At 39.3% G+C, this 9,865-nt stretch overlaps 1 non-coding gene across 1 annotated transcript; it reads left to right on the top strand.

Annotated features, from left to right (window-relative positions):
* Positions 1 to 3,789: 3,789 nt before the first annotated feature.
* LOC127741947 (small nucleolar RNA R71) lies at positions 3,790 to 3,897 on the top strand. Its single transcript, XR_008003134.1, has one exon. It is a non-coding gene; the product is annotated as a small nucleolar RNA R71 (small nucleolar RNA).
* The last annotated feature ends 5,968 nt before the right edge of the window (positions 3,898 to 9,865 follow it).

Here is a 9,865-nt window from a genome sequence, read left to right as displayed (position 1 = left end):
ACACAAACATAGACAAACATGAAGCTCAAAAACAAAAAAACAGAGAGATAAGAACAAGGAAGTTAAGGAATGAGTCCACCTTAGTGATGGTGGCGCCTTCTTCTTGAAGGACCAATGGTGTCCTTGAGCTCCTCTATGTCTCTTCCTTGCCTTTGTTGCTCCTCCCTCATAGCTCTTTGATCTTCTCTAATCTCATTGAGAATGATAGAGTGTTCTTGGTGTTCCACCCTTAATTGGTTCATGTCATGACTCAATCCTTCTAGAGAAGTGTTGAGTTGTTCCCAATAGTTGTTTGGAGAAAAATGCATCCCTTAAGGCATCTCAGGGATTTCTTGATGATGAGCTTCCTCATGTGTCCTTTGAGATCCATGAATGGCTTTCTTGTTTGCTCCATCCTCTTCTTAGTGACGGGCTTGTCCTCTTTAATGAGGATGTCTCCTTCTATGACAACTCCAGCTAAGTTGCATAGATGGTAAATGAGATGCGGAAAAACTAGCCTTGCCAAGGTGGAGGGCTTTTCGGCTACTTTGTAGAGTTCTAAAGAGATGACTTCATGAACTTCTACTTCCTCTCCAATCATGATGCTATGGATAATGATGGCCCGTTCCACAGTTACTTCGGATCAGTTGCTAGTGGGGATGATGGAGCGTTGGATGAACTCCAACCATCCTCTAGCCACAGGCTTAAGGTCCAGTCTTCTCAATTGAACCAGCTTGCCTTTTGAGTCTCTTTTCCATTGAGCTCCTTCCACACATATGTCCATGAGGACTTGGTCCAACCTTTGATCAAAGTTGACCCTTCTAGTGTAGGGGCATGCGTCTTCTTGCATCATAGGTAAGTTGAACACCAACCTTATGTTCTCTGGACTGAAATCTAAGCATTTCTCCCGAACCATTGTAAGCCAATTCCTTGGGTTTGGGTTCATGCTTTGATCATAGTTCCTAGTGATCTATGCGTTTACATAGAACTCTTGAACCATTAAGATTTCGACTTGTTGAATAGGATTGGAGAGAACTTCCCATCCTCTTTTTCTAATCTCTTGTCAGATCTCCGGATATTCACCCTTTTTGAGCTTAAAAGGGACCTCAGGGATCACCTTTTTCTTGGCCACAACTTTATAGAAGTGGTCTTGATAGGCTTTTGAAATGAATCTCTCCATCTCCCATGACTCAGAGGTAGAAGCAATTGCCTTCACTTTCCTCTTTCTTGAGGTTTCTCTGGCCTTAGGTGCCATCAATGGTTCTGGAAAAACAAAAAAGCTATGCTTTTACCACACCAAACTTAGAATGTTGCTCGCCCTCGAGCAAAAGAAGAAAGAATAGAAGAAGAAGAAGAAGATATGGAGGAGAGGGAGAGAGGTGTAGGTTTTAGCCAAGGGGAGAAGATAGGGTAGTGTTGTGTGAAAATGAAGAAGGATGGAGGGGTTTATATAGTGGAGGGATATGGGTTTGGGTTCGGTCATGTAGGGTGGGTTTGGGTGGGAAAGAGATTTTGAATTTGAAGGTAGGTGGGGTTTATGGGGAAGAGTGGATGGATGTGATTGGTGAAGGGGTAATGGGGAAGAGAGAGTGAGGTGATTGGTGAGGGGTATAGTGTTATTGGATTGTGTGAAGAAGAGAGAAGTGGGGTAGGTGGGGATCCTGTGGGGTCCACAGATCTTGAGGTGATTCTGTGGGGTCCACAGATCTTAAGGTGTCAAGGATTTCTCATCCCTGCACCTTTTAGGCGTGTAAAACGCCCTCTATATGCAATCCTGGCATTTAACGCCAGACTATAGCTTGTTTCTGGCATTAAACGCCCAGACGTAGCCTGTTTCTGGCGTTTAACGCCAGCCTGATGCTTAATTTTGGCGTTAAACGCCAGACAGAAGCTTATTTTTGGCGTTTAAATGCCAGACAGCTCTTCCTCCAGGGTGTGCTTTTTCTTCTACTATTTTTATTCTGTTTTTAATTTTTGCAATTGTTTTGTGACTCCACATGATCATAAACCAAATAAAACATAAAAGAACAATAGAAATATAGATAAATAAAAATTGGGTTGCCTCCCAATAAGTGCTTCTTTAATGTCAATAGCTTGACAGTGAGCTCTCATGGAGCTTCACAGATGTTCAGAGCATTGTTGGGACCTCCCAACACCAAACTTAGAGTTTAAATGTGGGGGTTCAACACCAAACTTAGAGTTTGGTTGTGGTCTCCCAACACCAAACTTAGAGTTTGATTGTGGGGGCTTTGTTTGACTCTGTATTGAGAGAAGCTTTTCATGCTTCCTCTCCATAGTTGCAGAGGAAGATCTTTGAGCTTTAAACACAAGGTAGTCCCCATTCAATTGAAGGACTAGCTCTCCTTTGTCAACATCAATCACAGCTCCTGCTATGGCTAGGAAGGGTCTTCTAAGGAAGATGCATTCGTCCTCATCCTTCCCAATGTCTAGGATTATGAAATCAGCAGGGATGTAAAGGCCTTTAACCTTCACTAACACGTCCTCTACCAATCCATAAGCTTATTTTATTGACTTGTCTGCCATCTCTAATGAGATTCTTGCAGCTTATACCTCAAAGATCCCCAGTTTTTCTATTACAGAGAGTGGCATAAGATTTATACCTGACCCCAGGTCACACAGAGCCTTCTCAAAGGTCATGGTGCCTATGGTACAGGGTATTAAGAATTTACCAGGATCTTGTTTCTTTTGAGGTAAAGTTTGCTGAACCCATGTATTTAGTTCACTAATGAGCAAGAAAGGTTCACCTTCCCAAGTCTCATTACCAAACAACTTGGCATTCAGCTTCATGATGGCTCCTAGATATTGAGCAACTTGCTCTTCAGTTACATCTTAATCCTCTTCAGAGGAAGAATAGTTCTCAGAGCTCATGAATGGTAGAAGGAAGTTTAATGGAATCTCTATGGTCTCTATATGAGCCTCAGATTCCTTTAAGTCCTCAATAGGGAACTCCTTTCTGTCTGGAGGACGTCCCCTGAGGTCTTCCTCATTAGGATTCACGTTCTCACCTTCCTCTTTGGATTCGGCCATTTTGATTATATCAATGGCCTTGCACTCTCTTTTTGGATTCTCTTCTTTATTGCTTGGGAGAGTACTAGGAGGAGTTTCAGTGATTTTCTTACTCAGCTGACTCACTTGTGCCTCCAAGTTTCTAATAGAGGACCTTGCTTCATTCATGAAACTTAAAGTGGTCTTAGATAGATCAGAGACTATGTTTGCCAAGCTAGAGGGGCTCTGCTCAGAATTCTCTGTCTGTTGCTGAAAAGATGATGGAAAAGGCTTGCTATTGCTAAACCTGTTTCTTCCACCATTATTAAAGCCTTGTTGGGGCTTTTGTTGATCCTTCTATGAGAAATTTGGATGATTTCTCCATAAGGGATTATAGGTGTTTCCATAGGGTTCACCCATGTAATTCACCTCTACCATTGTAGGGTTCTTAGGATCATAAGCTTCTTCTTCAGAAGATGCTTCTTTAGTACTGTTGGATGTATTTTGCAATCCATTCATACTCTGAGAAATCATGTTGACTTGCTGAGTCAATATTTTGTTCTGAGCCAATATGGCATTCGGAGCATCAATCTCAAGAACTCCCTTCCTCTGAGGCGTCCCATTACTCACAGGATTCCTCTCAGAGGTGTACATGAATTGGTTATTTGCAACCATGTCAATGAGTTCTTGAGCTTCTGCAGGCGTTTTCTTTAGGTGAATAGATTCACCTGTAGAATGGTCCACTGACATCTTAGAGAACTCAGATAGACCATCATAGAATATATCCAAAATGGTCAATTCTGAAAGCATGTCAGAAGGACACTTTTTGGTCAACTGCTTGTATCTTTCCCAAGCTTCATAGAGGGATTCACCATCTTTTTGCCTGAAGGTCTAAACGTCCACTCTAAGCTTGCTCAGCTTTTGAGGAGGAAAAAACTTGGCCAGGAAGGCCATGACCAACTTATCCCAATAGTCCAGGCTATCTTTAGGTTGTGAGTCCAACCATGTTCTAGCTCTGTCTCTTACAGCAAAAGGGAAAAGCATGAGCCTGTAGACTTTAGGATCTACTCCATTAGTCATAACAGTATCACAGATCTACAAGAACTCAGTTAAAAACTGATAGGGATCTTCTGATGGAAGTCCATAAAACTTGTAGTTCTATTGCATTAGAGCAACTAGTTGAGGCTTCAGCTCAAAATTGTTTGCTCCAATGGCAGGGATTGAGATGCTTCTTGATGAGCGGATAATTTATACGCTTTTTGGCATTGTTTTTAGGTAGATTTTAGTATGATCTAGTTACTTTTAGGGATGTTTTCATTAGTTTTTATGCTAAATTAACATTTCTGGACTTTACTATGAGTTTGTGTGTTTTTCTGTGATTCCAGGCATTTTCTGGCTGAAATTGAGGGACCTGAGCAAAACTCTGATAAAAGGCTGACAAAGGACTGCTGATACTGTTGGAATCTAACCTCCTGCACTCGAAATAGATTTTCTGGAGCTAAAGAACTCCAAATGCCGCGCTCTCAACGGCTTTGAAAAGTAGACATCCAGAGCTTTCCAGCAATATATAATAGTCCATACTTTGTTCGAGATTTGAGGACGTAAACTGGCACTCAACGCCAGTTCCATGCTGCATTCTGGAGTCAAACGCCAAAAACACGTCACGAACCAGAGTTGAACGCCCAAAACACGTTACAACTTGGCATTCAACTCCAAGATAAGCCTCAGCTCGTGGATAGATCAAGCTCAGCCCAAACATACACCAAGTGGGCCCCGGAAGTGGATTTATGCATCAATTACTTACTCTTGTAAACCCTAGTAGATAGTTTAGTATAAATAGAACTTTTTACTAGTGTATTAGACATCTTTGGATGTTTAGTTCTGAGATCTTGGGGGCTGGCCATTCGGCCATGCCTGGACCTTCATCACTTATGTATTTTCAACGGTGGAATTTCTACACACCATAGATTAAGGGTGTGGAGCTCTGCTGTACCTCAAAGTTTTAATGCAATTACTACTATTTTCTATTCAATTCGATTTATTCCTGTTCTAAGATATTTGTTGCACCTCAAATTGATGAATGTGATGATCCGTGACATTCATTATCATTCTCACAGATGAACGCGCGTGACTGACAACCACTTCCGTTCTACCTTAGACCGGGCGCGTATCTCTTGGATTCCTTAATCATAATCTTCGTGGTATAAGCTAGAATTGATGGCGGCATTCATGGGAATCCGGAAAGTCTAACCTTGTCTGTGGTATTCCGAGTAGGATTCCGGGATTGAATGACTGTGACGAGTTTCAAACTCTTGAAGGCTGGGCGTTAGTGACAGACGCAAAAGAATCACTGGATTCTATTCCAACCTGATTGAGAACCGATAGATGATTAGCCGTGTCGTGTGTTCTCGATACCTCTGTAAGAGTCCTCTGACTTACAGAATAGCATTATAGCTAAGTATCCCAGGAAAGCACTCTCAGTGGTCGTACCACTATCTATCTGACTGCCTTCATGCAGCAGATCATCACATAATCATTCTCATTATCATCATCACTTTCACATTCTTATGCAGTACCTCTTTCTTTCTCTGTTCAATCATGCTATACAAACTTTACAGCTTTTATTTTTACAACATCGTAACTCAAACCATTTCTCTTTATCACATTACTCTTTTCTCTTTGTCTTTTTACTTTGCTCTGGTTACTCTTTTCTCTGTATCCCTTTATTCTGCTCTGGTTACTCTGTTCTCTGTGTTTCTTTACTCTGTTCTAATTTCTCTGTTTAACGTATGTATTTAAAGATTATGTAAATTTCGGTATGAATAGTTAGTCTGTCCCAAGTATAGGTTCATTAAGTCTATACTGAAACAGTTTAACTTTTCATATAATACCTAACCCTATTCGCAATTCCAGGACTAACTTTGTTGCCCTAGTTCGTTCACTAGTCTCTGTCTGTTTTTCTGTCATTAAAACTTTACAGACTTTTCTTTGTTTTTTTTATCTTTTCTTTAACTTTTTATCTTTCATTTATCTTTGCCTCACTAATATGTTCTTACCACTCCCTAAGTGTTTTATGAAGGTAATTATGAGATTCTTCGCTTAAAGTTGTCTTTCTAAAGCTTTTACAGAAAACTGCCTTTTTCGCATTATATTATTATTTTTATTAAAATATTATTTTTAATTAAATATTATTACTTAATATTTTATTATTATTTATTATTTTATCATTAATTTTTCGAAAATTACCCCTTTTTAACTTTTAACCTTTAAAAATTTACTTTTTACCACCTGTAACTTTTAATATTTCTACTTTAACCACCCTAACTTTCAAAAATTACAAAATAACCCCTCAAACACCAAAATATTTACTTCCTTGCCCTTTCTAAGATCTAAAAGGTGTTCTTCAATGTTCTTCACCACACTCAAAGTGTTCTTCATGTTCTTCATAAATTCTTCAGATTCTTTCTCTGTTTTTACCCGTTTTTCAGTCTTTTCAGCAACCGATTTTTACCATAATTCAAAATAAAATTGCAGCCACTAAAACCCCATCTTTTCTACATGATTTCAACATAAATTGAACCTCAATTTAAGCTTAGGGTTTCGTTTTTCCAACTGCCCAAGAACATGAACTTTAAAGCTTGAATTTCATCAAATTTCATCAAAATTTCACCAAATTTAAAGAATCAATCATATATGCAACCAATATTTAGCACAGCCAATTTATACAACATTCACACAAATCAAACACAAATAATCAAGATTAATTTCGTGACACCCTACCTGGTTTTGCTGCTCCTAATTCGGTTAAACTTTCAGGTGGTCCTTAAGCACTTTTTCCTCCTAAAACACATCAAGAACAACTTTAAATCCACAAACTCTCAACTGACCAAATCTCCCTCAGTACGTTAGGAAGAGATATCTCACCTTAGACTTGCTGGAAATTAATGTTTCTTGGCCCTCAAGTCAAGTTAAGCATGATTCCTAAGAAAGAACATCAAGAAAACACATGTTTTGCATGGTTTTCCTTGAAAACCGAATTGAAGAGGGAGGGAGACAGCCATCTCACCTTATTTCCAGCCTCGATAAGTTACATGGTTATGTAGAGGAAGAAGAGAGGATCATTTTGGTGAAATCGGAGTTTTGATTTGAGTTTTGGTTCAGAAGAAATCAAGCTTTGAAGATTAAGTGTTCATGAAAGTTTCTCTCTTTTCTCTCTTGTTATTTTCGGCCAAAATGATGAAATGAGACAGCCTTGGAGGTCTTGGAGGTGTAAGGTGAGTTGTGATTGGTTGGCTTGAAGGTGGATTAAAATAATATTAAAATATCTCAGGTGTATAACTACTAAAACTAGGTGTATCGGAACACTTGTAAAAACATCTCTAAAAATTATTTTCTGAGCTACTAGCATAAATGAAACTAGTAACATATTTATTATGAGAATAAAACATGTATAATGAGGCCTTAGCATTGCTAAAGTCATCAGAGAGTGCTGGTGCTAAGCTGCACCAGTAAACCATAAACCTGGTTAAACCGATTTTCTGTTTTTAACAAAAATAGACCAGGTAACCTTATAATATCATTCAAGCATCTTCTAATACTAATATAATGATAATATTATCATATTATCTCTCTTCTCTCATGAATCGAGTCCGGTTCATCAAATTGAGACTATTTACGAAAAACCGAATCAAAACTCCTAACCGATACGGTTCAAAAACTAGGTTCTTCGTGATTGTGTTATCGAGCTTGTCTCAACTAAGGTCCTGAGTTAAAGATAATATAATGAAAATGAGGATTGAGATGCTTGATGATACAGAAGAGGTGTTTCCTTTACTGATCTTTCGGAGAAATCCGTGTCTTCAGAAAAGATCTCGCGTACTCAAAAATTAGGGTTGTTACATTCAACGCCAGAACAGAGCATGGATCTGGCGTTGAACGCCAGAAACAAGCAACATCCCGGCGTTCAAATGCCAGGAATACACCCTGAGGAGAGCTGGCGCTGAACGCTAGAAACAAGCATGGACCTGCCGTTCAATGCCAGAAACATGCTGCACATGGGCGTTGAACACCCAGAATGAGCATCACTTCGGTGTTTAAACGCCACAAATGTATGCAAAGGCATTCTACATGCCTAATTGGTGCAAGGATGTAAATCCTTGACACCTCAGGATCTGTGGACCCCATAGGAACACCTCAGGATCTGTGGACCCCACAGGATCATCTCAGGATCTGTGGACCTCACAGGATCCCCACCTATCTCACCCTCTCTCTCTCCATTAAAGGTCATCCCTCCTGTTTTTCATTCACCACTCACATCCATCCACTCTTCCCCATACACCCCACCTACCTTCAAAATTCAAAATCTCTTTCCCACCCAAACCCACCCTACATGGCCGAATACACCTCTCCCCCTCTCCTCCATAGTTTCTTCTTCTTCCTCTTCTCTTCTTTCTTCTCTTGCTCGAGGGTGAGCAATATTTTAAGTTTGGTGTGGTAAAAGCATAAGCTTTTTATTTTTCCATAACCATTGATGGCACCTAAGGCCAGAGAAACCTAAAAAAAAAAAAGAAGAAGAAGAAGAGAAAAGGGAAGACAAAAAGCTTCCACCTCCGAGTCATGGGAGATGGAGAGATTCATCTCAAGGGTCCATAGCTCAGTAGAAGAAGCATTTGACTGCACATCAAGAGAGCATGAGGAATTCTCTCATCAAGAGATCCCTGAGATACCTTAGGGAATACATTTTCCTCCACACAATTATTGGGAGCAACTAAGGATAAGAGCACCAAAATCATTAGGGATCATGCAACAAAGGCAATGAAGAGACATAGAGGAGCTCAAAGCACCATTGGTTCTTCAAGAAGGCGCCACCCTCACTAAGGTGGACTCATTCCTTAACTTCCTTGTTCTTAATTCTCTGTTTTTCGATTTTTATGCTTCATGTTTATCTATCTTTTGTGTCTTTATTACATGATCATTAGTATTTAATAACTATGTCTTAAGGCTATAAATAATTCCATGAATCCTTCACCTCTCTTAAATAAAAAAATTTTCTAATTCAAAAGAACAAGAAGTACATGAATTTCGAAATTATCCTTGAATTTAGTTTAATTATATTGATGTGGTGACAATACTTTTTGTTTTCTGAATGAATGCTTAAACAGTGCATATTTTTTTATCTTCTTGTTTATGAATGTTAAAATTGTTGGCTCTTGAAAGAATGAAGAAAAAGAGAAATGTTATTGATAATCTGAAAAATCATGAAATTGATTCTTGAAGCAAGAAAAAGCAGTGAAAGAACAAGGCTTGCGAAAAAAAAAAGAAAAAAAGTGGCGAAAAAAATAGAAAGAAAAAGAAAAAGCAAGTAGAAAAAACCAATAGCCCTTAAAACCAAAAGGCAAGGGTAAAAAGGATCCAAGGCTTTGAGCATCAATGGATAGGAGGGCCCAAGGAAATAAAATCCAGGCCTAAACGGCTAAATCAAGCTGTCCCTAACCATGTGCTTGTGTCATGAAGGCCCAAGTGAAAAGCTTGAGACTGAGTGGTTAAAGTCATGATCCAAAGCAAAAAGAGTGTGCTTAAGAGCTCTAGACACCTCTAACTGGGGACTCTAGCAAAGCTGAGTCACAATATGAAAAGGTTCACCCAGTCATGTGTCTGTGGCATTTGTGTATCTGGTGGTAATACTGGAAAACAAAGTGCTTAGGGCCACGGCCAAGACTCATAAAAGTAGATGTGTTCAAGAATCAACATACTTAACTAGGAGAATCAATAACACTATCTGAAATTCTAAGTTCCTAGAGAAGCCAATCATTCTAAACTTCAAAGGAAAAAGTGAGATGCCAAAACTGTTTAGAAGCAAAAAGCTACAAGTCCCGCTCAT

The sequence above is a fragment of the Arachis duranensis genome, chromosome 9 (assembly GCF_000817695.3).
Source record: "Arachis duranensis cultivar V14167 chromosome 9, aradu.V14167.gnm2.J7QH, whole genome shotgun sequence".
Lineage (NCBI taxonomy): Eukaryota > Viridiplantae > Streptophyta > Magnoliopsida > Fabales > Fabaceae > Arachis > Arachis duranensis.
The sequence above is the reverse complement of the archived record's forward strand: the minus strand, read 5'-3'. Positions and strand labels throughout refer to the sequence as shown.